The 25321-nt window shown below is 36.5% G+C and overlaps 1 pseudogene; it reads right to left on the bottom strand.

Moving 5' to 3' along the window:
• Positions 1-345: 345 nt before the first annotated feature.
• Positions 346-505, bottom strand: LOC118758332 (U2 spliceosomal RNA; annotated as a pseudogene).
• Between the last annotated feature and the right edge of the window lie 24816 nt (positions 506-25321).

The raw sequence follows: 25321 nt of genomic DNA, 5'->3' as shown, positions 1-25321 counted from the left end.
GTGCTTCACAGGAATATGATGTCAAGTCAAAACCATAGCTCACTTGTGAGGAAAAATAAATAGAAAGCTGAAAGTATTTAATAAAACAAAAAGTTAATAGGATGCCATTTTGAAAAATAGATTGCTTTCACATTCTTTGAACTTAATAAAGCAGACAAAATTAGCTTCAGGGGAAGAAAGAAATCAGTGGCTACAGATTCTATCAATGAGTTCTGAGCCTCCCCGTCTTGCTAACCTGTCATGCTACTGGGTCAAGCTATTTAGCTGTAAGGTAGAATTATAAGCTACAAATGCTTACACAAAATGATTTTCACACAAGTTTTGTTGAGTATGCTGAATAAAACTCACTTATTACCAGGATCATTATGAGTAATGAACAAGTAGAACTATGGATATAAATCCTCTGAGATAAAAGAATTTCATATTTAGTTCCAAACATACATTTCAATAATTAAAAGTCTCCCCTAAACCACACTTGATCTTAGCCAAAAGGCCAAGAAGCAATGTCTCCAAACCAAAGAAGAAACGTATTCCAATTAGAAGAGAATAGCAATATTTCTTTGAATTGCTCATTTTTAATTACTATGCTATTTTAAATCCAAATTTAATATTGAAAAATTAGGGAATTTATGATTTTAATAAGTTTTCAGGGATAGCATGTTTGTGTTTTATATAATAAAATATTCCTATGTCTGATTTGTTAGACTAAACCAAATTAGTAGCTATGTAGAATATGAAATTAAACATCTTCCTTTTTTTCTGCCTGTAGTTCTTTCATTTTATGTTTTTGTTAGTCTTACTTTTCTGTTTGTATATCTTTTGCCCTTCAGATTAACTCAGCCAAACAGACTGGCCATAACTATACTAGTTAAACATTAAAAAAAATTCTTATTTGCAGGATGTTATAAAATCAAAGGAAAGCTGTACTTCCTCTCTCAGAACTATCCATTAATAATGGCATAGAAAATTCTTGACAATATGTTGCAAAGCAGAAAAACTATTGAAAATTAATTTGAAGTCTTCTTAACCTTTCTTAATTTAACCTTTTTATTTCAATATTTAATATTTAATAATACTTTTTTAAAATTGAGTTTAAAGTTTGCTTTAAATTTCACTTTTATTCTTAATTTTAAATCTTGCTTTTGCCTTCAAAATATACATAAGTACATAATACATGTATATTATTTATTTGTACATGTATCTATACTCTGAAGCACATCCATTGATTTGTTATTATGGGTAATTTTCTTTCTTCTCTAAATTTTCCTGTATATATTTCCTTCTAAGAATATGTATATTACTATGATACGTTATTGTGAATATTTTTATTATCTATAATAAAACATTACAATATTAAGTGTAAATTCGTGTTCACCACAATAAGAGTGTTCCACTAAATTTGATAATACTATCAATTGATCATTTTTACTAGGGTTCCCTAGGTAAGAGAATTTGTCAAGTTATTCTCATTAAACAGGAAAATATATCATTCTGGGAAAATAGCAATATTTTATAGTGAAGTATCTCAAATAGTCAGCTAGAGTTTAATTAACCAACTATATTAAGACATTCTGATACTGTCAAGTATTACTTGTCAGGAAATCAGCAAGGTTTCTTGACAGACCTGGTAATGCAACATTTACAGAACCCAAAAATATGAGTGAAGCTAAAAGCTGATCTAGTAATAAACACTAAAAGTGGTGGGAAGAAGATCAGGGACTATACTATTCACCTACTTGTTAATATGTGGCAATGAGGGCTCACTATTTTTTTGATAGAAGATAAAACCCAGGATTTTCAGTTAATATCCACAAGTTTTAAAATTTTGTGGAAATTAAATAAAAAGATAAGACAAGGAGGCTGATTTAACATAATCTATGGACTAATTTTTCTAGAAAGTGTTAGACTTGAGAAGTCCACTGTCATTCCCAAATACTTAAATTTGCAGTACTATCAATCAGTTACAAAATCAGATTATTACAAACTCTTCTGCTCTGTAAAGACTATTAAGTATGCCTATATTTAACTGTAAAACTACTTTTATATTTTCCAGTACATGAATTATGATTTGTTTAACCAAAAACCAAGAGTAGGGTGGCACACTTGGCACCACACTTAAAAAGCCAATTGGGACACCTGTATTGGAGTGCCTGAATTTGAATCCTGGCTCCACCTTCAAAGGCACCAACAGTTCATATATTTGATCCCTGACATGCAAGTTGGAGACCTAGATTAGATTTTGGGTCAGTTATGAATAAACCAGTAAATGAAAGATCTTTTCTAGGTCTATTTCTGTCAATTTATGTGAATCTGTCCAGTATTCAAATAAATTATATTTTTAACATTCAAGATTAATTTGATTATTTAAAAAGGATTAAATCTGACCTTTATTGATACTTGAGAATGCTCCTCAATTATCTCAAAATAAGTAATGTATTTCTTTTGAACATATTTTAAATGATTTATTCAACCTAATTAAATCTTTTCAGGATTAACTCTATTGTCCTAGTAATTTTAAATACATCCTTAAGTTGTCTCATTGCCTATTTCTATATCTGGAACACTATAGACAATGAATTAACATAGCAGTCATGGAATCAGAGCATAATGGATGTTTACATATGCCTGTGTAATGTATCATTAAGGAAAAGACCATTAAGAACCTCTGTGTCACATAAAACGGTCAATCCATCAATCTGGAAATTCTTTTTGGCGGTTAATCATTAAATCTTATTCTTTTCTCTGATTTAATTGAAGTACACCATATTGGGCAGAGTTCTTCAGAGAAACAAAATCAATATACTATATAGAGATATCTAGAAAAAGATTTATTGTAAGAGATAAGCTCATGTGATTACAGAAGCAATGAAGTGCCATGAAGTCAGCAGTATAATTCAGTGTACGGCCCAGAGAATTTTAGGAGCCAATGATGGAAGTTCTAGTTCAAGTCCAAAGGCCTGAGAACCAGGAAAACTTATGTCTAAGGGTGGTAACATATGGATGCCCTAGCTCAAAGAAAAGAGCACCCATTCCTCCTCCTCCTGCTCCTTCTTCAAGTCAGACACTGAATGTGTAGAGCAATCATTTGTACTACTAGGAAGTGATTCTTTACTTGGTTTACCAATTCAAGCACTAATATCTTCTGGAAATCCTCTAACAGAGATACCAGAAATACCAGCTATCTGACTGCCAGTGAATTTGACCCATAAAAATCAGCTAACACATGCATTAATTTTGTGAAAGTACAATGAAATTGTGATGCCAGCTTGTAGATTGTAGACAGCATCAAGATGCATGCAGAAGTAAATTAAGACTACTTAATTTCTCTTCCTTCATTTCTCTATGAGCTAACCTAATGTTTAAGTGCAGGAGATGAGATAAAGGACCTGATCTTGTGATTCTAGAACACTGAGACAGCCAATGAAAAGTAAACCAGAACATATCAGAGAATAAAAAAAATGTTCTATAGACAATTACAGCAATGTGATGGAGTGACAGAAGCTACCATAGCCTGGAAGTCTTCTCTAACAAATAGAGTAGAGATTAATTTAAAAAAAAAAAAAAAAGGCTGAGAAATCAGAGGAAATATTTTGGCAGGAAAGGAGAGGGGACCAAAGTGAGCCAGGGCAGTGGCCACAGGGAGGTAGTTGAGATAAGAAACTCAAGACAGCTCCTGTGGGCATATGGAAGGAATCCTGGCCGACTGTAAGCACACATGGGAGGTTACGTGATCTAGATCATTCTGCTGGCTTTGTAGAGAACTTAGGGAGGCAGAAACACAAAGATTGAGTATTACAGGAAAGACTAAAAGCTGCTTGGAACAATGACAGTGGAAATACAGGGGACATGCTTTTGAAGGTAGGATACATTTTAATTGCTCATGACTTGAATGTGGGAAGCTAGGGAAAAATAGAAAGCATGTACTTCTCAGATTTTTTGTTTTTACTTGAGCAACAAGTTGGTATTTACTCAAGTAGAAAGGGGAGAAGAAACAAATTTGGGCCAAGTATCCAGCAGATAATTCTGTCTTGTTATTAATCACCTTCTCAGCAGTCCAACCCGCATTTCACAGGTTTCAAAATCTTCACACCATGACTGAAGAGTACGGTAACTCTTGAAAACCCCATCTGCTCTTTTCCTTATCCACCAGAGCTTTAAATTTTCTTGCATCTTTATCCTCAAATCTTACCCTCTGTTTGGTACCACTGACAAGGACCAGTTGTTGACACTGTTGCTTACTATTTCACTGGAAACAGCAAGGTCTGGCCTCGCTTTCCTATTGCAATATCCTTGAATAACTTCTTGCTGTTTTAACTTTGTCCAGGACAATGTTTGCTTTGACTGAAATTGGCACTCTAGATTTCCTCTCCACTTCCTCTACCTGATCACGTTCTCTTGTCTTCTCCAGTCCTTGGATTCAGACCATGGGGGACGTGGACAACAGAGCCCGGAGAGAGAATGGAAGGTTGTTTGGCTGCCAAACTCATATTCCTTCGGCGGTCATCCTTAACCATGAGCAGGACATTAACAGGCAGCATTCTGCTCTCACTTCTGAGTCTGGCAAGTGGTTACTTATTCTGCTTACCCTTTAGGACTACAAAACTTGCTAAAACTGTGCATTTGAGGAGTAAGCCTTACTTTCCTGGCACTGCACTGTCCTTCATGCTGTCTTTTGCTACCTCATATCTACTGCTGTATAAATTGTCCTTTTATTGCATTTTTCTTAAATTAACAAGCTTAATATGGCATGTTCTTCCTGCAGAAGATGCACAAGAACAGAAACAAAGAGAATGATGCAGTGAATGATGATGCTGAACAATTAGAGAATATTACTAGAGCTGTTATTGAGAAAATAAAAAAATGGGAGGTAGAACACAATTGGGAAGATTCATCTTTGCTGGGACAATTGTCAAAAGAAAAAATATAGAATATTGAGGTTGACATAATTGTTGACTTAAAGATCTAGTGAAAAGATAAAGTTCAAATCTGTTGGCTTTAATTTTCTCACAGATGTATAAGGCAAGCCCATAAACTATTGTACATATAAGAACTTTGAAAGAAAGTATAATATAGGCTTAATAAGTAACAGAAGACTCAAGGTATGTTCACCAAGAAAACTGCAAATAAAGGTTAATTAATATTAGGTGCCCTGGGAGATCTGAGCTCTCGACACTAGATAGAGACAAAACATGACTGGTAGCTAACCATTGTCAAAATTTTAATGAACTTCTCTGACAGTAGGAAACAGACATATGAAGTTATGTAACTTTCAAGGGATTGAAAATAATATACCATAGACTCTTACCTGAATATACTGGGAATTAAAAACCTAATATCACTTATGAATATCATATAAAAGGTTCCGGTTCTTACAACAGGTTAGAAGTAAAGTGTGCCCAATAAAACCAATTTTTAACATAGATTTTGTTTTGTTAGAATAAAAAAGTTTTTATGTTAATGTCTAACATGAGACTATGAAATCAGATAATCCTCTGTGTATTCATTTGGGTTTGCATAGAAATGTTCCAAATTGCAAAGCAGTGAATAAACACTAAAATGAAAGAGGAAGCATGTCTTATTTTTCAGATTCCATTCAACTCCAAAGAAACAAAGATGAGCGAATGGGCCTGAGGCTGCTCAAGATAGAATCTCAACATACTTTACAAGTATACCCAGAAGGCTAATTACATCAGGAGTGTTTATATTTTCCAGTAAGGGGCTGGTTGGGTTAAGGGAAGTGCTAACACATTCTTCTACCTTGAATTTCAACGCCTTTTCAAAAACTATTTTCAGAACCAGCAGCATGGCATAGCAAATTAATCCTCAGCCTGAATGCCAGACATCCAATAAGAATGCTGCTTGGAGTAGTGGCTGTTCCTCTTCTCATCTGGCTCGGTGCTAATGGCCTAAGAAGGCAGTGGAGAATGGCCCAAGGCTTCAGGCCCCTGTTCCCATTTAGGAGACCCAGAAGAAGCTTCTGGTTCCTAGCTTCTGATTTCCTCCCCCCACCGTGGCCACTGCTGACATTTGTAAAGTCAATCCGTGGATGGAAGACGTCTCTGTCTTTCCTTCCCTCACTCTCTATGGCTTTCAAGTAAAATGAATCTTATGTGTGTCTATGTTTGTATGTATTACATAAATAAGCACATATATCTACCTATTTACTGAGAATATGTATATAGATACATATCGGGGTCTCCCATCCCGCAGAAGAAATCACCCGACACTCCAGGCTCTGTTTTAAGAGGCACTTCATTCTTCCAACCAGTCGATCTCCCAGCCAGTAGACTTGACTTCTTCTCTAGCCTTCCTCCCATTTTTCTTCCCGTTTCTCTCTGCTTCATTCCCCAGTCTCCTCATCGCCCCCCAGTCTTCTTCTGTCCATCCGTCCCAGTCGTGCCCTGTCCTCCATCTTCATCTGTCCGTCCGTCCGTCTGTCCTGGTCCAGCTTTTTCTGGCTGCTTAAATATCGCTCTTCCCCAGTCCCCTTTTTCCCGTGGGTCCAGTGGGTGCTACCTGATTGGCCAGGCCCTGGAGAGGAGGCAAAACTGCCTCACCTGCGACCTCCTGGCCAGGCCTGAAGGGGAGCGCAAATTCGCCGCACCTGTGACCTTCCACCTTCCTGCTGCCTCCTGGCCTTGAGCCAGCCGCCATCTAGAGGTCACTCATATGCGTGGGGTCAGCTCCCGGGTCGCTGCTCCCCACAGATACATATATATTCCCATATATATACAAGTATAAGCACACGTGCATGGATGCTTATTTACAAACACATAAAACATCGGGATGATACTCTGCTGGCTCTGTCTTCAGACCAGAGAGGGTATACCTAAGAAGCCATTGAACTTGACTGGACAATAAGATGCTGGACTCTATGTTTGGTATATGCTTGCAATGGGGGAATCTCAACTGAACTTGAACTGTGGTTATGCAACAAGGTGGAGGAATCCACCATGGTGGGAGGGTTTGGGGACGGGTGGGGAGAATCCAAGTACCTATGAAACTGTGTCACATAATACAATGTAATTAATGAATTAAAAATAATAAATAAATAAATTTTAAAAAACACATTTTTAAATGATAGAATCAAAAATTATACTTTAACAATCTTGCAAAAATGATGTTCTATATACCCAATGTTCAAAGCAAAACAGCAAACACTTAAAGTGGTAAACTCCAGCTAAGTTCTATACATTCAATGTGTTGTCAGATAAACAGTCTTGAGATCTGAAGACCTCAGTTTCCTCATCTGTAATCTAAATACAACAAAATTTTTCAAAATTCCTTTCCATTCTAAAAGCATCGATTCTAAGTAAGCTAATATAATGAAAGACAAAAGAATTTGCTGAATTAAAAGCAACTAAGCATCACAACTTAGGGGGAGTGTTTAGCCAGACTCTGTGCATGAACTCTTCAGCTGTACCGCTTTGATTCAGTTCTTGGACAATTTATTAACCACAAGGTTTAGTATTTTCAGCTACAAAAATAGGATGACAACTGCATCATTGAATTGTGTCAATAGGTATAACGTATGTAAAACAGAATGTTGCACATGAAAAGCACTCAATAATATTTAACCACTATTATCTTCTCTATTAGAGGACATTAAGTAAAAAATATTTGTACCTAATGGGTATAGTATTAAGTACATTTGTAGAAAATATTAGCTACTTCTCTGGTAGGAAAATGCACTCATATTCTTAGAAATAAATTTAGTTTCTGACTCTAAACCTGAGTTACCCACTGCAGACAAATTAACCAGACCCATTCCAGCTGTTCTTTCAGTTCTGTCCCATGATTTCTCACTCAGACCAAGACTCAGACACTCCATTGTGAAACTCCTTTTCCAGACTTCAATTTCAATTCCTCACCAGTCCTCAAACTACCTGAGAAATATATGTAAACTCAGCCATTTGTAAAAAGTGGTGGAAAGTGGTTTATTTATTATGTTAATTAAAACTTAGCAACCCCTTTCTCCCAAGACAAGGTAGAATGGTGTCCTCTGATACTCCAAGCCCATTTGAGAGAGGTATTTGTTATAGCTGACCTTGTAAGTGTTTTTAAAATAACCAAATGTGAACTTTATGTTTAGAGGAAAAGAACTAGGGTCCATGACGCTATTGGTCTCTGCAAGGTAAAAAGTCATTGTTATACAAACAGGAAGCTTAATGTAAACTCTTGAACCAGCAAATTTCATTTCTGCCATCTTATGGTTGACCCATATTAAAACAATTTGAGAAAGTTCATTAGAATGCAGTGACAAAATTAGACTAACTATATACAGATGTTGCTGATTATAAGAACTATATAAGGCAAATAAATAACCTGGGTGTTGATGTTCATAATGGAAACACTGTTGGTGTTTCTACAAAGGAAATAACATGATCAGATTTTTCATTTTAAAAAGCTCTCACTGACTCAGGTTTACACCTTTTCTGCATCCAAAAATGAAGCTTTGTTACAGAATTTTTTTGTTTTAGATTACTTAAATGAAGTCACAGATAACAGCCTTCCTTTTCACTCCTCCAGAGCAAACACCATTAGACACTTCGGAGAACATCAACTTTTGCTTCTCTCATTTCTTACAAAAATCACACCATGACAAATATAGCACCATAGACATTAAGAAATAAAAAATGTGACTCTCTTAAGATAATTTCAATTCCTGCTAGACACAGAAAACTTTTTTTGAGTTTCTATCACAGGGCCAATGATACTAGAAAATTTTAATAGGGAACCATCATTAAAATAAGCAAGACTAGTATGGGAGCTTTTCCTAGAATCTGGAATCCACAATCTCTCATGTTTCTTTTCTACATTAAAATACGTATATTAAGATACATTCATAATGTATAAGTACATAGTTATATGCTTGAGAGAATTATATGTGTATTAGAGAAAATAAATGCTTTCAGAGAAGACAAACAACTGCATAAAAATCACGACTTAAACAGAAAATTCATCACCCCTCCATTTTACCCTTAGGCCATGGCAACAAGGTCTGAGAGCAGTAGGGTAGGACCATTTGCCATTTGTAACAGAAAGTAGCAGCAATGGCTAAAAAGACATAGATAGACAGAAATAGAGCTGAATGGTTAAATCCATGGGAGATGACTGTTTACAATGAGCAGATGGGAAGATGCAAGGAGAAACAGAGAAAGACAATTTTCCTAACCAGTCTAAGAATAAAAGAGTGAAATCCAATAATACTGCATATTATTCCTCTGAAGGTAAATTTTGATTTCATATGTTTAACAGACTATATTTATAAACAATCTCATCCAGTCATCAAATGTGTACTCACTTAACAGAAAATGCATATATATATATACACACATACACTTATACACATATACAGGTGTATATGCTACAACACATCCCGCTGTTTGTAAAGCAGCTCTTCAACGTAACAGCAGTTTGTGATTTTCTCATCTGCACCCTTCACCAGCACTCATGCAACCCATCTGGGATTCTAGTAAAATGGGAGTCATGTTCACAGATCTGGCATTAATTAACATCAACCCCTTAGGAAGAAAAGTGCACACCCACTAACACAAACACAGAGGGAAAGAGAGAATAATGTGATATAAAATCAATGTGTTTCCAGCCAGCAAAACTCCAAAATGTTTTACTCAGAGTTGAATTTTGTAAGCCCATCCCCAGAAGCAAGGCTTGAAATGGCAATGTTGAATTTAAGGAAATCATTCTAGTAGAGCCACAGTTTATCTCAGCAGCATCCAGCCTGCTGGACTCTGGTCATTGAATCCTTCAGCAAGCATTGGATTCCTAGAGGGCGTCCGTCTCTGTGCCCATTAAATCTCTGCTTCCACTTGTTACGGGGTGTGAGCAAGATCACACCAGACATGTCTAAGGTTCATTAGGAGTCTTTATTAACCAAACTTGATGATAATAGAACATACTAGAAATAGCAGATGACAAGTCCATATGGAAATCCAACCAATCACAATCCAACCAAACACAATCCAAAGGGGAACAAATGGTCATTACCCTTAATTCCATCCGTTAAGCTCAAGACCTATGTCCCAGCTTCCCAAACAATATAAGTTACCCTAAGAGACATGCAACGAATAACCTGAACACACGTAAAAAGCTGCAGACATTCACCTTTCCTTGGCTTCTCTGCCCATATTCCACTACTGCTAGCCCTCACCTCTTCTGGAACTCCTGATAGTACACAAACCAGAAATAATGTTAATATATCCATTGTCCCATCTAAGCAGTACACAGGGACCATGCTCAGGGGATTACCTGTCCTGGGTCAGCAAAGAGTCAAGGTGCCAGAGTAACGGACACAGCTGATCAGAAAGAGACAGTGAGCCCCAGCTTCACAGGCCTTTTAAAACCGGTTGTGAGGGGCGTGGTTACACAACAATGCAATACCATCCCCTCTCAGGTGATAGGTGAGTCACAGGTGGGCAGGAGCGAATACCTGAGTGTTGTGAGTTAAGGAGTTAATTGGCGCTCATTGGGATGGGCAGGAACAGGAACTGGGCTTGTAGCTAAAAAGACGAACTGGACTCATCTGCGTCCAACATCCAGGCCGAATTAGGATGTGGGGGGAAGAGTATACAAGGAGAGGTGAAGGAGCAATCACTGGCTGCATTCCATAACACACGGAGCCTGATTCTCTGGGTGTCATTTACAGCTACTGTTTGGGGGTATTCCAACCATTACTTAGACTAATTTCAAATATCCTGGGACTTAGTCCAGTGTAAAAAAAAATGGATTATTTTCTAAAAGAACCTCTTAATGTGTCATCAGAAGACTAATTCTCTCTAAAAGAATAATTATCCAGCCCAGAAGCACAAGGCAGACTTTTGACTGCAAATAATAAAGCAAATGTAATACTCCAAGCAGAAAAACGATGCCCTTTTGAATTAAAGCACAATTTTCGACTACAGCCCATTGTTAGTCCTCTTTATTTGACCCACCAGCCAACCACATGTAAATTCGAACAATGAGACATATTATGGAACTCAGTAAAGCAGAGAGTTATCTTTCTTCCTTCCAATCCAAAACAGAGACATTTGGCACTCTTTAGATGTCTGCAATAGCCATATGAGATTAACAGGATTCTAATCTTTTTACAAAAGATCCTAGAAAAAGAAATCTATGTAGCCAAAAACAGAAATAAGGGATCCTAGAACTACAGCCATTCTGCAAACTGACAGGCCCAAAGTCACTTGGCTGGCTGTCAGAAGCATTTTATGTGAACAGCATCAAGCTTTAAGATAAAAAAAAAAAAAAAAAAGCCATTTGAATGCTTTCAGATGATGCATACACTCCAATTTCCCAAGTCTGCCCTGCTTTTTATTAATTATACTTGCTCAATTACACAGAAAGTATTGAGTTTTTAATGAATTGTTTTTGGTGAAACAAGAAATATTTTTCCAGACTCTAACAGGGAAATAATACGTAATTACTACTTGTCAACTCAGGTGATTCACCTTAAGTCCCAGGGATTTCACAAGTGCAGCCTTTTTTTTCTGCCTAGCAAGGTCTCCTGTCTGCCTGGAACTCAGCTGTGCATAATTTTCCTAAGAGCTGTGGTTCCCTTCTGCCTTCAACATTGATTAATGTTTGCTTTTACAGCAATCAGCTCTTTAACAAAAATGTAGAAATGCAAAGAAGTATAAAACGAGACGAGAATCTACAACTTCCCTGATCAAAACTCTCAGTAATCTGAGTAATTTTTGTTCCTTCATTTTTATGCATAAAGTGTTCTTACTTTTTGTGTGCTTGAAATAATATTATATAATGTTTCATCCTACTTTTTAAATTTAACTTAAATATTTTCTGTTTTGATATTCATGAGTTGCATCACATTAAACTATTTTTTATAAATATTGTTTTCTACTAAGTAAGTATGCCCAGTTTCCACTACAAATAAGCACACTACTTTATAATTTTCAATAAATCACATGTACTAATAGACTTCTGAAACATTTTAACATTTGACAATCGTAAATAAACAATTTTTCTTTAAAATTTTTCCTGTGGCATAAATTTCTAGAGCAAAGTCAACTATTGTGAGCGATGCTAAAGCTTGATTTTTAATGACTATTAACACATTTCCATAAGCACTGAAGCATTCCAAATAATACTTTCAAGAATATCATTGTACACTTGCGAGTGATCCCTTTCCAAAAGTCTTATGATGTGGAAAGACATCAAGGCAAATATTTATTGATTTATTTTTTAATTTGATTATATCCCAACCTATATTTCCTTTAATGCAAAGAAATTTATATGTAAGTATGGTTTTCAAAATCATCTGGTCTACCCCTTTTATTGAAAGATGCATAAATTAGAGAGAAAATATCTGAAATAATTTGCTAGTTGCATTTGTCTTTCTTGATTATAAAAAATGGTCTTAAAATTACAATTACATCATGCAGCTTGCTTTCTTTTGTAATATAAAAAGAAAAAGCACTTATCCTCTTTTGTGTAAGATGTTTTATAGTAATACTTTGTGTAAAGTGTTGAATTTTGAAATAGGGATTGTTTTGCATTATTTTGTTGTGCTAAAAAATCACGTAAGTTACCATCTTAACTGTTTCTAAGGGTCCAATTTGGCCATGGCAAGTACATTCACATTGTTGTGAAATAGCTTTACAACTTGTAAAACTGAAACTCCATACCCTTTAACAAGTCCCCTCCCCTACTTGTTTCCAGGGGAATAAAAATTTGGCCAAGTGTTAATCAAGACACACCTGAATCATTTAACAATTTGTGTTTGCAGGATCTAAAGTCATGGCAAACATCAGGCTCCTACAATTTGGGGGTAGGGAGAAGGCAACATTTCTCACTCTCCACTCCAGTGATTATGCATAATCTAGTAGGTTTTAAATATCCAAAATTAGAAGGATTTGTTCTTTCATTTTGATCCAGAGGAATGAAACACATTTTAAATATCAGAATTAGGTTAGCTTTGAATTTGGGAAGGTAAAAGATTTTTCAAAAATTAAGTGTGCCTTGCTGTTCAAAATGTCAATTATGTTTTAAATCTCCTTGTAAAAGTTTCAAAGTATGTCTTTCTTTCAAAAAGGCAAATTATAATTTCACTTGCTTGAATATTATTATAATAGGAATGCTTACTGATATTACTTGATAATTATATATATCCTTGGAACATTAACAGATATATTTAACTATAGCAGTATTAATAATTACAGTTGTACTTCTTTAAAACATTAAATCTGAGGAAACTGTTTAATGGTGTCTCATGTGTACATTGCTTTACCATATTGAAGGGGAAAGTCTTTTATTAAGCCTCAGTTTACTGATAACTGGTTAGTAGTATGTAAAACTATAGCATAAAAAATAGGAACTAGATAGTAGAACTGATGAGTTAAAATTGTAGATTGCTACATTGGCATTTTCTACCTCCTTCTTGCTCGGAGTATTACTTTTCCCAGTATTTATTCTTATTTGTAGGTAAGAGGAATTGGAACCAGATATTGAAATTGAGAATTTTGTTGAATTTAAGCAGTAGGTACTGAGAAGTGACTTGTCCTGTTAATTCAGTGCCTAAATCCGTAACTACAAGTTATAATTGATATGTAAAAAGTCTAAGAAAGATAGTATTGCTGAATGTTTTACCTTTTCTGTACAGTATACCAGGGTGGGTTTTTTTTTTCTTCACATAAACATGACCTCTTTCCTCCAAAAAAACAAAATGGTCTTGTAATTTTTTATAAAATAAATATGTGCCATTTTGTCTGAGATTTATAATTTCAGGAAGCTATTGAAAGTTCTGACTCATGGCTTTTTACCAGTTTAAGCAATTGTTAATTATATTTTAGAAATTCCATCCACATAATTCATCAGTGCCTTGAAAGAATGATTGGCAACACCCTTAAAGACGCCATGGCAGGTGGTCAGTAGTGCACGTGTGTTACTGGTGTGCACGCTCAGAAGTCATATTACTTTGCCATGTCATAGTGATGCTTTGTGTGTGCTGGGTTTGGGTCATTCTTGAAAGGAAGTCTCCTTAAATTTGCACTTGCTATTTGTTTTTTAAAAAACTGATTATTTATGGCCATGACACTGTTACCAGAAAAGTAATTCTTTGTTAAACCATTACGCAGAGTCATCTAAAAGTAGCATCTGGGAAGAGAAGATAGAGCTTACAGTCTGCTATTTTAGAATGAAGGAAGGATCTGTTTGAGAAACACAGATTGTCTTCCCCTCAAAGAGAAAAAAAAAAGACTTATGTTCAACTGATTCTGTTTTTAAAAATACACATACTTTTAAAGGAAACCATGAATTGCATGTCATTCTTACTGCTAGTCTTGTAGACTATATGTAGAAAATTGTTTTTCTGTTTAGTGTGTGTGTGTCATTCTAAATGCATTGTATTTGGTGATCTCAGTTTGACTCATGGCAGTGTTTCCCTTTGCATTTTTCCCAGAGTTATAGCTTATTGATCAATGTTGGATTAAATTTAAAGTCTTACTTGTGAATATAGTTTCAATAATGGCAAATGATTCTTAATAGTTTTTGTTAAAAATTGCTTAGTAGCAGCTAAGTTTTTAGAAATAAATGCAAACATGAACCATTAATAAAAAAAATTACAATTACATCAATGGTTTTTCTTGACACAAGCCAACTTGAATGGGATTATTAGTGTCATTACTGCGCAGGGGTTCCCGGTGGCTCTTCTTTGACCCACATCTCAGGTAGCCTGCCACCTTGCTCTTTTAAGTCAGCTTTTCCTAAATCTTCATCTACTGAGTTTCTCAAGTCTGCGTAGGTTTCCAGATCTCTTATTCCTTCTTATTCCTTATTTGGCTAATGTACCAATGATCTTTCTTAACCTTCAGGTTATTTCAACACATGACATACAGTGTTTATTCCCATCCAATAGAAACAATCACACTGAACTCATGCATAACGTAAAATAGGCCAGATTTTTTATTTCTTCTTTGCTTTCTGAAGTATTACTCTTTTTCATCTAACAATTGTTTCCACGGTTATACATCCATATAACCCAGGATGTGCAATACCAATTAGTTGTAACTATCTGTTGTTGCTCATTGCTATTACTCGCATTCATTTTCCTCAGAATTTCTTCAGCATTGACTCTAGTAGGTTGATTCCTGAACTTTGTCAAATTTCTATCAATTTCCTTCTAACTTCACTATACTCATTACTGAATGTAGATCAGATGACTGCAACAGTAGGGGACTGGTTGCAGTCCCCTATTGTTCTCCGATCCTCAAAATCCCTGTATAAATCCAACTATCTGAAGAAAAGCACCGAATAACATCATCTCATTTTATATTTGTAGTCCTATTTCTTCTGGTCAGACAACTATGCCATCTTATTTTTATATAAAGTCAACTAATGTCATGCATTTCACAATACAGAATTACAAGTGTAATGGCACTTCCCACCCTGCTCTCCCTCTTGCCCACCTTCCCACTCTCCCTCCTCAATTTTTTTAAAGTTTTTACAATGACATGTTTTCAGCTCACTTCACAAACACAGATTTAACCCTCCATTTGGTAAAAAAAAAAAAAAGAAAAATTCAAGAAATATCAAGTATTTCAAAAAAGCCATCTTGTTGTTTTTATTCTGCATCTCCTAGATTAAAGCTGTTCTCTTATCCAGATTTCACCCAATAATTTCATTTCTCACTTCATTAAGGAAAAAAACTCCAAACACAGCCAAAAGCATGCCTACATTTGAACTCAACATTTTTTAATAAAAATTTATTTTATTTTTAGTGAAAAGTCAGATATACAGAGAGGAGGAGACACAGAGAGGAAGATCTTCAGTCCGTTGATTCACGCCCAAGCGGCCGCAATGACTGGTGCTCACCACGTGGCGGCAGTGACCATGGCCTGAGTGCCAAGCACTAGGTCCAGCCTGGCTCAGGCACCCCCTGCTTTCCCCATGCTGCAGAGGGCTTCTTTCGCCCCAACCCCACAGCCAAACACTGCCCAGACTCTTCCTGCCGCAAGACAGTGGCAGCAGGGCAGAGCCAGCAGCCAAACACTTCTTTTTGTTTTATAATAAGATCATAGGTGATATTGGTGAAAGTCATTTTTTAAACATGATGTAATAAAATGTGACAATCTTTGATTAATGTGTGCAAGTAAGTAAGCCATTGTTTTACAAGTTACTAATGTATGATATCACAAAATCAGACACAGGTGATCCATTCAAAGTGTAATGTAGACCAACAGACTTTAACATAATTGAGTAACAAAAGTTCATTCACATGGTATCAGATTGCATTAATTAATTATAAGAAATTGTCACTCACTGAACCTTTATTATGAAATACTAGTAATTATCTTTAACAGCTACCAAAATGCATTCCCTTTCCAACCACATGCTTTGTGATGCCAGGTTTTTTCATGTACTTCAACGAAAACAACAGAGCATAACAGATTGAATGCAAAAAGCAGCAACTATATTTGATTAAGTCAGACATTAAAGATATTTATAAAAATATAAGGCACTGTCACTACCCTCAGTATTTGAAAGGAACATAGCTATTTCAATAATGCTGGTATTTACATTATGATAAAATGAGTTCTATTGTGCTATTGTAGCTGAATAATTATATAATCAAAATTTTTCTGTTTTAATTCCTAACAGTAAATATTGATAGAGATAATCCATACATATGAAAGCCTTTTAGGATTTTTCATAATTCCTAGACTTGTAAAGAGTTCCTGAGACCAAAATGTTCAAAAATTACCTTTGGTCTAAACTACCCTGTCTGGCACCCACTCCTTTCCGAAATACTTTCCTCTTTGCTATTATAATGCCATATTTTATTTTCTTTGTATTTCACTGATATCCTTTTTCATATAGTGTATTATCTTCATTTGCCTATTCTCTAAATTATATTTACTTGGACCCCTATAATACTTCTTCTGTCTTTTTATATTTCCCTTCCTGTAAAAATCTTGTTTACTGCTATGGCCTTAAGTTCTGTCTCTTTAAGGATAATTCCAAAATTTAATGTATCGCCTGACATTCAGCATTTACATACAAGCACGCGAAAATCTATTATGTTCAAGACTTAATGCTTGGGGCCTGGCACAGTGGCCTAGCGGCCAAAGTCCTCACCTTGCATGTGCCTGAATCCCACATGTGCGCCGGTTCTAACCCCAGCAGCCCCGCTCACCATCCAGCTCCTTGATTGTCACCTGCGAAAGCAGTCAAGGACGGTCCAAAGCCTTGGGACCCTGCACCCACGTGGGAGACCTGCAGGAAGTTTCAGGCTCCTGGCTTCGGATTGGCTCATCTCTGGCTGTTGTGGTCACCTGGGGAGTGAATCATTGGAAGGAAATCTTCCTATCCTTCTCTCCTCCTCTCTGTATATCTAATATACAATAAACATAAAATAAATCTTTAAAAGAAGAAAAGAAAAAAAAAAGACTTAATACTTTTGAGTCCACCTCCACAAAACAGTCTTCCTCCAAATGTCCCAAGTAATAACCTCAAGATGAAGACTTGGAAGATTCTCCTTGAATTTCATTTCCCTTTACCTTCTACATCGAATCTAAAGCAAATGCCTTTGTTTCTTCTGAAAATATAATACAGAACTTTCTACTTCTTAATTCAAATTAATACCTTTTCCAAAATGGTCTCAGAAATCATCTCGTTTTGGTTTACCATGCTTGACTCTTGCCCCATCCAACCATTCTCCAGAATAATTATCCATTATCCTCTATTTAGTCCTTTCTTTCACTCCATACTTGCAGCCATTTTGGTTTTTTGCTTGTAATTCATTTGCTATTAATCTCTTCCACAACAAAACTATCCGTACCATGAGCGAAGGGATCTTATTTGTTTTGTTCACTGTTGCTTCAAAAGGTCTTGGTGCGGTATCTAGCATGTCACCCATTCTTTACAATTTGATATCTTTAATGAACAATCCACAATGTCTTAGAAATTTCCTATGATGGCTCTAACTGTAGCCATATAAGAAAATCTGGAACAATATCCTTGAATTATATTTCCTGTTTGATTCTGAGTTTGGGTTAGCCACAAGAGAAATATGAGACAAAGGGCATAAATGAAGCAGTAGCCACCGTGCTGTGAAATCTGTGGATGTCACAAGACACCTTCAACACACTCACACAGTCAGATTGGATAGCTGACCTTGATAACACGGGGTACCAATTCTAGTTCCCACCTGATTCCCTTATCAACTTCTCCAAGTCCAAGTATTGAACAAACAGCATTATTTTTTCCAACTGGTCACATGGTAAGAAAAACATGTGGGGAAAATTCCTTTATGCACCTTACATCTTCAAGCATGCTCTTGCACTGTCCCATTTCATATTCAGCTTTTCTGTCTGATTATCAACTCTGTAGACCCACAGCTACTTCAAGCCCAATCAGATGTAAAGAAAATAGTTTCCATGGAATTTTTCACTGGCTTAAGCATCACCACAGCATCTAAACCCTAGGCTCTGCTTTTTTGATTCAACCCTCACTGATACTTCTCACCAACAACAAAATATTTCTTTTTTTAAAAAAAGATTTATTCGTTTTATTGCAAAGTCAGATATACAGAGAGGAGAGACAGAGAAAGCGGCTGCAACAGCAGAAGCTAAGCTGAGCTGAAGCCAGGAGCCAGGAACCTCTTTCAGGTCTCCCACATGGGTGCAGGGTCCTGAGGCTTTGGGACATCCTTGACTGCTTTCTCAGTCCACAAGCATGGAGCTAGATAGGAAGTGGGGCAACCGGGATTAGAACTGGGGCCCATATGGGATTCTGGTGCTTTCAAGATGAGGACTTTGCCACTAGGCTATGGCACTGGCCCAAAATATTTTTTATGTATCTGATTGACCTAGCCTGCTAGCATCAATATATTCAATCAAATTGAAAATCAGAGATAGAAAAACAAAGACTCAAAACAAATATCTCTTTATCAATGATTCATTTTCTGAGACCAACAAAAATTTGCCCATCTAAGAAGCAAAGGTGAGATTCCCCCAAAACTCAAGGATACAGAATAAAAAAACTTCTTTATTATCAGAATCCAAAAGGTATTAAAGTACTTCTCTAAAACTGACAACCCAGGAATGTTTGGGAGGCATTTTTTTGTTTTGTTTTGTTTTTGTCTTTACTCAAAGCACTAAAAGGGCATATGTGTGCCAGTGCAGCAACAAAGTCATGCACGAATACAAGACACTCTCAACTGTATTATTTTGAAAGCTTTCAAAATACCAAGCCCAGAGCTGCAGAAAGAATCATCAACTTTGATACACAATCAGACAGCTTTTAAAGTCAAATCCAGACTCGAGCTCTGAAATGATCACTGCACACCCATATAAGAGATTTCATGCTAGAGTTTTCAATTTGGCACTGAGCTGGCCGACATAAGCCTTTGTTAGTCACCCTAGGAAAGAGTTCTTCGCCAAGTTCAAATTTTCTGCCAACTACTGACAATGACACCAATTATTTTCCTTCCATATTCGTTGTGTGTGGATAAGCCTGCACCTGCCTGACAGAGCTATAAATCTGCAGGTTGTAAAGATTTAATGGAAGGGCCCTGTAGTGACAGCTCTATTTGTGGTACAGACATCCTCACAGAGTTGATGGAGGTCTGACGCTTAGAGTCCAATGCAATCCTTTTACATCTTATCCTTCAGCTTCCCTGAAATACATACCATGAATTCAGGGAATTTTTAATAGCAAGATTCCCAGAAATAAGATTAAGTTTAACACTGTCTTAATATTATATCAGTCTGAAGGATCAGCTTAATAATAATAATAAAAAAATACTTTGAAACTTGTAACAATTTTCCACTAAGAAGCATATGCATTTTTCTGGTTTTATTATACATAAAGCTTTAGGTGTTTTACTTTTATCCTGAAACTAATTTTAAAAAGTGGATATTTATTTTATAAATGGACATTCTAACATCACCAAAATGCCTTCCCTGAAGTTTTATGGAGAGTGACAGTGAATCAAAAATATATTGCTGCGAGTGTAATCCTCCCCAACTTTCTTAATAATAATAAACAAAGACTGTATTCAGCACTAGCATTTATAGAGTACTCAGCAATGGCCTCCTACAGCTGTCCACTCATGACAGCCAATGAAAGCAGAATTAGAATAGAGTCAATAGCTAATGCAGAAAGAGGAGTGGGTTGACCTAAGCTTGTCTCAGAAATCGCATCATATGTTGAAATATTGCTCTAGTTTACTAAAAGGAAGGAAAATCTCTACTTCACATAATATTTAAGTTTTATCTGAAGCTGTGGTTTTAATCATCGCTATATATTAATGGAGCTTAGGCTGTCCAGCATATTTACCTGCATAGTCTACTAAATAGAAAAACAAACCAGATTTTTGATCACTTCAGATTTATTCTTTAACACAGCAGGAAAAGTGAAGAGGTATCACGTGCAACTGAGACCAAAGGGCCAAAATACAGAGTGTAGCCTTTGTACAAGGCAAATCGCAATGTGAACTGGCCAAAAAGTACACTTCAGACCAGACAAGAAGCACCTTCCTTTCAAACCGGACCAGAGAGGTATGAGAACATATTGTTCTACCTGAGAATTAAAGGGTAAAGTGACCTTCACCATTTATAGTATTCCTTTAAGACTTCATTTCTGTTGGCTGTTTACTCCAAGATATTCTCATCCTACAGGAAAAAATTTAAATCTGAGTACAGAGTCACAAAATAAATGCCAAGTAAGAAAGATGTGCAGGCTGGCCCCCAAATGTATTCACATCTACTGACTTAGAAACTCTACATTTGTTAAGTGCCAATGTGGTGAAGTACAGTGAGTATCTTGCAAGTATCCTGAGCGAACACAGTATACTCACAAAGGACTCAGTAAGAAGGAAGCAACATCAAAACGCGAGGGGAGATGTGACAATGTGATGACACACTGCTGGCTTTGAAGACTAAACAGGGCCATGACCAAGAAAGAAGGCCAGCCTTGGAAGCTGACAAGGCAAAACATGGGTTATTCACAATCAGGCTTCAAGAAGAATCAGTCACGCTTACTATGAACATACTGAAAAATATTTTTCTCTTCTGACTGCAGAATCATAAAACAAGACATACAAGTTGTTTTGAGACATAAGGTTTGTGGTATTCTGTAACAGTAGCCTTCATTACCTACCTACAGAAAAGGGATTTGAGAAATCCTGTCATAGAGGAAACCTCCGGGAAGTCAATCAGGACAATTTCTGCATCTATTCGCAACATCTGAATTTGCCATGTTTCTATGGACAGGGACTGATAAAGCAGAGTCTGCAAACTGGAAAACAAAACAACCAACTATACTAAAATGAATCTGCATTTTTTAGGATTTGATTATGCTGTTGTATGCATTTGGGTCTGAGCAGCAAAGCGTTCCAAGGTAGCCTTAATCAATCAGCATGGAATTAAGGGATCATCAAGCAAATGGAGTTCTGCTTACAGACCTGTTTCAATTTGCTTGTTTTGTACTGTGTGGCACTCTGCAGTGTGCATGTCTATGTGTCTATGTGTGTGTGTGTGTGTATGTGTGTGTGAAAAGACAAAAATCATTTTACAAATGACTATCTGCCTATGATTCAAAAGAATTACACTTCAATAATCCTCCTTTATCTGTGTTAAAAGACATGCACCAGTAAAAATTGTGAACAATTAGAAAGCACTGTTATCCCAATAGCAACTGACTCATTCAGTAAGTTTTACTAGAATCAAAATAAGATTATTGCTAAACTATTCTTTTAAATGCTTATTTATTTATATACAAAATATTTGTTAGATGAAAATTCATGTATACAATGGAAATTTCTTTAATAATTATATATGTGATTATAGAAGACACATGAAGCAAAATGTTGAATGTTCATTTTTAATTGAAAGAAAATGACTACAGATTATCTATTGTTTATTTATATTTCTTATGTATATCCCAGGCATGTTATAATGCTGACTTTTATAAGAAAACCACTTTTTAAAATTAAAGTTCTTAAAGGACTGGCAAGCCATTGCAACTCACTGCAGCAGCACTCTGTCCTGTCTTCCCACAGATCAGGGACTGCAGAGACAGCTTCTGTGTCCTCATGGGACAGCAGCTTTCACGTCAGATTCGTGAGGCCTACAGCTTAGGGTTGCTTTTCCTTATAGCACTGCATAGTCAGGACTCTAGTACAAAATCATCAAATTCACTACTATGGAATAGTCTACATGATTTATTCCAAGATCAATTAACAATAACACCTGAAGCAACAATCTCTGTTCAGCACTTAGTCTGTAATAGTTACAAACAGGCATTATGCTGGGCCCTTTACTTCTATTGACCTAATCCTTAAAACAACTCTGCAAGCTAAAATTGTTATTTAACCTAAAATAAAGTGGAGCTGAAATTCAGACTCTAAATTAGCTTTCCAGGACAAAGATATGGAGTGTTGAGGCCCCAAGCCCAAACTCTTACTCTACATGTTATGCTTTTTCTAGCAGACTATTAAATGTGTATAGTATGCACACACTCGGTGAGCATATGCTGTATGTGAATTACACTTTTATACTTTTGTGAATTGAGTCACCTTTCCTTGCTTTGCAGATGTAGAAACTAAGGATCTGTGATGTTGATGGTTTTGACAAGGGCCAAATAACCAGAAAACTAACAGAGTTGTCTTTCACTCAGATTTTCTGATTCCAGCAGCCACCCTTCTCCACAATGCCAGGTCCGTCCTTGAGAACAGAAATTCTTCTTCCTCAACCAGCTTCATGCTCTAGCTTCCATCAGTCTAGTATGATCAGTTTAAATTCTGAGCTATTCAAAACACAAATCAAATCCATCTCCTAACTCAAGGTTTGCTGTTCCATGGCTCACCTCCTGGCAGCTGCCCTCTTGTGAATGAGCCCCCTAGACTATATATCCTATTACCTGCATAGGAGCTTTCCTTAGTTGTATCAAATAATAATAATAATAGTAATAATAAGTAATAAACATTCCTTGTTGCACATGGAGTGATGATGACATGCCGGCTCTGCTTGTTCTTCAGAATATAACTTTCAAGTCCATGAAATATTTAAAGGCCATTCTTAATTCACCACATTCCTGCCCTGCCTATCCATCGATATGTACATCATACGATAAAGTTTTCTATTAAAATGCTCATATTATCCAGTGCACCTAAACAAGCACCACATCCACAATATCTCACTAGGCTAACTTCTAGGCCAAAAGTAAAATATGGAACTCATGAACTATGATTCAAATAAAAAGTCATGGGAACCTGGCACAGTAGTCCAGTGCCTAAGTCCTCGCCTTGCATCCACAGGAATCACATATGGGTGCCAGTTCATATCCTGTCTGCTCTGCTTACTATCCAGTTCCCTGCTTGTGGTCTGGGAAAGCAGTGGAGAATGGCTCGAAGCCTTGGGAGCCTACACTCATGCAGGAAACCCAGAAAAGGCTCTTGACTCCTGGCTTCAGATCAGACCAACTCTGGCCATTGCGGAGTGAACCAATGGATGGAAGATGTTTCTGTATGTCTCTCCTCTGTGTAAATCTGCCTTCTAGTAATAAATTTTAAACATCTTTTAAAAATGATGATGGAAGACACAGTGATGCTATATCATACAAGCACCTATTTTGCAGAAATATCAATGCTGCTGAAGTTGATGAATGACCTGACATAGCACAAATAGCTATTTGAATGTCAAATTTTCAGCTTTCAAGACAGAAACTATTATCTCTCTAACTAGTCTGAATGACCCTAGAGTGACGCATCAGACTCGTGAGTTAGCTATCATTCCACAGCTTCAGGCTCACAAAGAGCCTCAAGGTTACTCTTGCCTCACAGAGCATGAAATATTTCACTGATTATTGCTTTGTGACAGATTTAACATTTTTAGTGTGACTTCTAATACACAAGATGAATCTTCTACTTCTAAATGCACTAATAGAATCAGAGGTTCCCAGCCCTGCGGTGCTCTTAAGAGGCCATGCTATTCACCCCTGGCCTGCACACAGGTCCAGCCTGGCCTTCTCAGGCATGTGAAGATGTCCATTGGTTTTAGAATATTTTTTAAGTAGGATGGTCTAACAAATTCCCCCATGCCCAAGGTATGTCAACAGCTCTCCCTGTCAGAAGATTTTTTTTCTTACCTTTAGCCTAAGGTTCTATGCTGTCCATTCACAACATTATTATAAAAATCCACATACTTTAGTTTTACTGTTTGCAGCATTCCTTCTCTTTTTACTGTACATCGTATTAATTTTTTACATGTTGTTCTAATTACCCATCTCCGCAGCTGTTGAACAAGCTCAAAAGTTAACTCTTTCAGAGCTGCACCTTAGACTTCTGCCAGCTCCCAAATCTACAGTTTACATCCCTCCTAATCTTATTTAGCATTATTATAAAATTTTGGACATTGATTAAAATACTTCTTTAGCTGTCTGACACTTTTTTCTGCATGCAGAGCTATCAGAACAAAGAAAATAAACAAAAACATATAACCAAATATTAACAAATCCAATTGTTTTTTAAAGTAAACATTCATTCCATTTTAGAGTATAGAAAAAAATCATGTAAATTAGTTAGTGAGTCTTCCAAGGGAACCTCAATTGCCTTCACCAGACAGGAGTTCATTGCTTCAAATCCATCACAACTAGGCCTACCTATCACTAACAGGTAAATGTTCTGATGGGTAAATGCAACCTGGACTGAACAGACCCCAACTATTTGTAAACTTCATTATTTGACTGTTTTATGACTTAAAATTGGTTAGAACAAGAAAACAGATCGATGTACTCATTCAAAAGGGCCCATATAATTAGCAAAAACCGCTAAGTTTATATTTAGTGATGTAGTTATTGGGATGTTATCTATTAACAGTGGTCTATTTCTGCATTAGTACTATTATGTCATCATTCTTCCAAAATAGAGTGAAACATTTTAAGGGCATTTCTTCAAGGATGGTTAAGTTAAAACAATGGAAAAAGAGACCAGAAGAGGGAGTCCAAAGTGGTTGAATAGGGAGTAGAGTTGTTGATTTTAGCAGTGGAAAAGCTAGTGAAAAAGAAGCAGAGAAAACACATTCCCAAGAGAAACCTGCTAGTTAACACTGACTAGTAGGGAGACATTTTGGAGAAGCTGGAGCACAGCAATTCTGCAGTGGCCAGCAGGAACACCACCGGCACCTTCCACAGCCCAGGGCACCTTACTGCAGCTTGCTGAGTGAAATAGGGACTGATCATCGCAGCCAGGGTTGCTGGCAATATTTTCTGACCTGAGATTCTGGGGACAACGCTGACCTCCAGCTTGGACTGGAGTATTTCCAAATCATCCCAGGGAAGATATCTC

This window comes from Ochotona princeps, chromosome 1 (assembly GCF_030435755.1).
Source record: "Ochotona princeps isolate mOchPri1 chromosome 1, mOchPri1.hap1, whole genome shotgun sequence".
Classification (NCBI taxonomy): domain Eukaryota; kingdom Metazoa; phylum Chordata; class Mammalia; order Lagomorpha; family Ochotonidae; genus Ochotona; species Ochotona princeps.
Note: the sequence above shows the minus strand (reverse complement) of the source record. Positions and strands in the feature narration are given on the sequence as shown.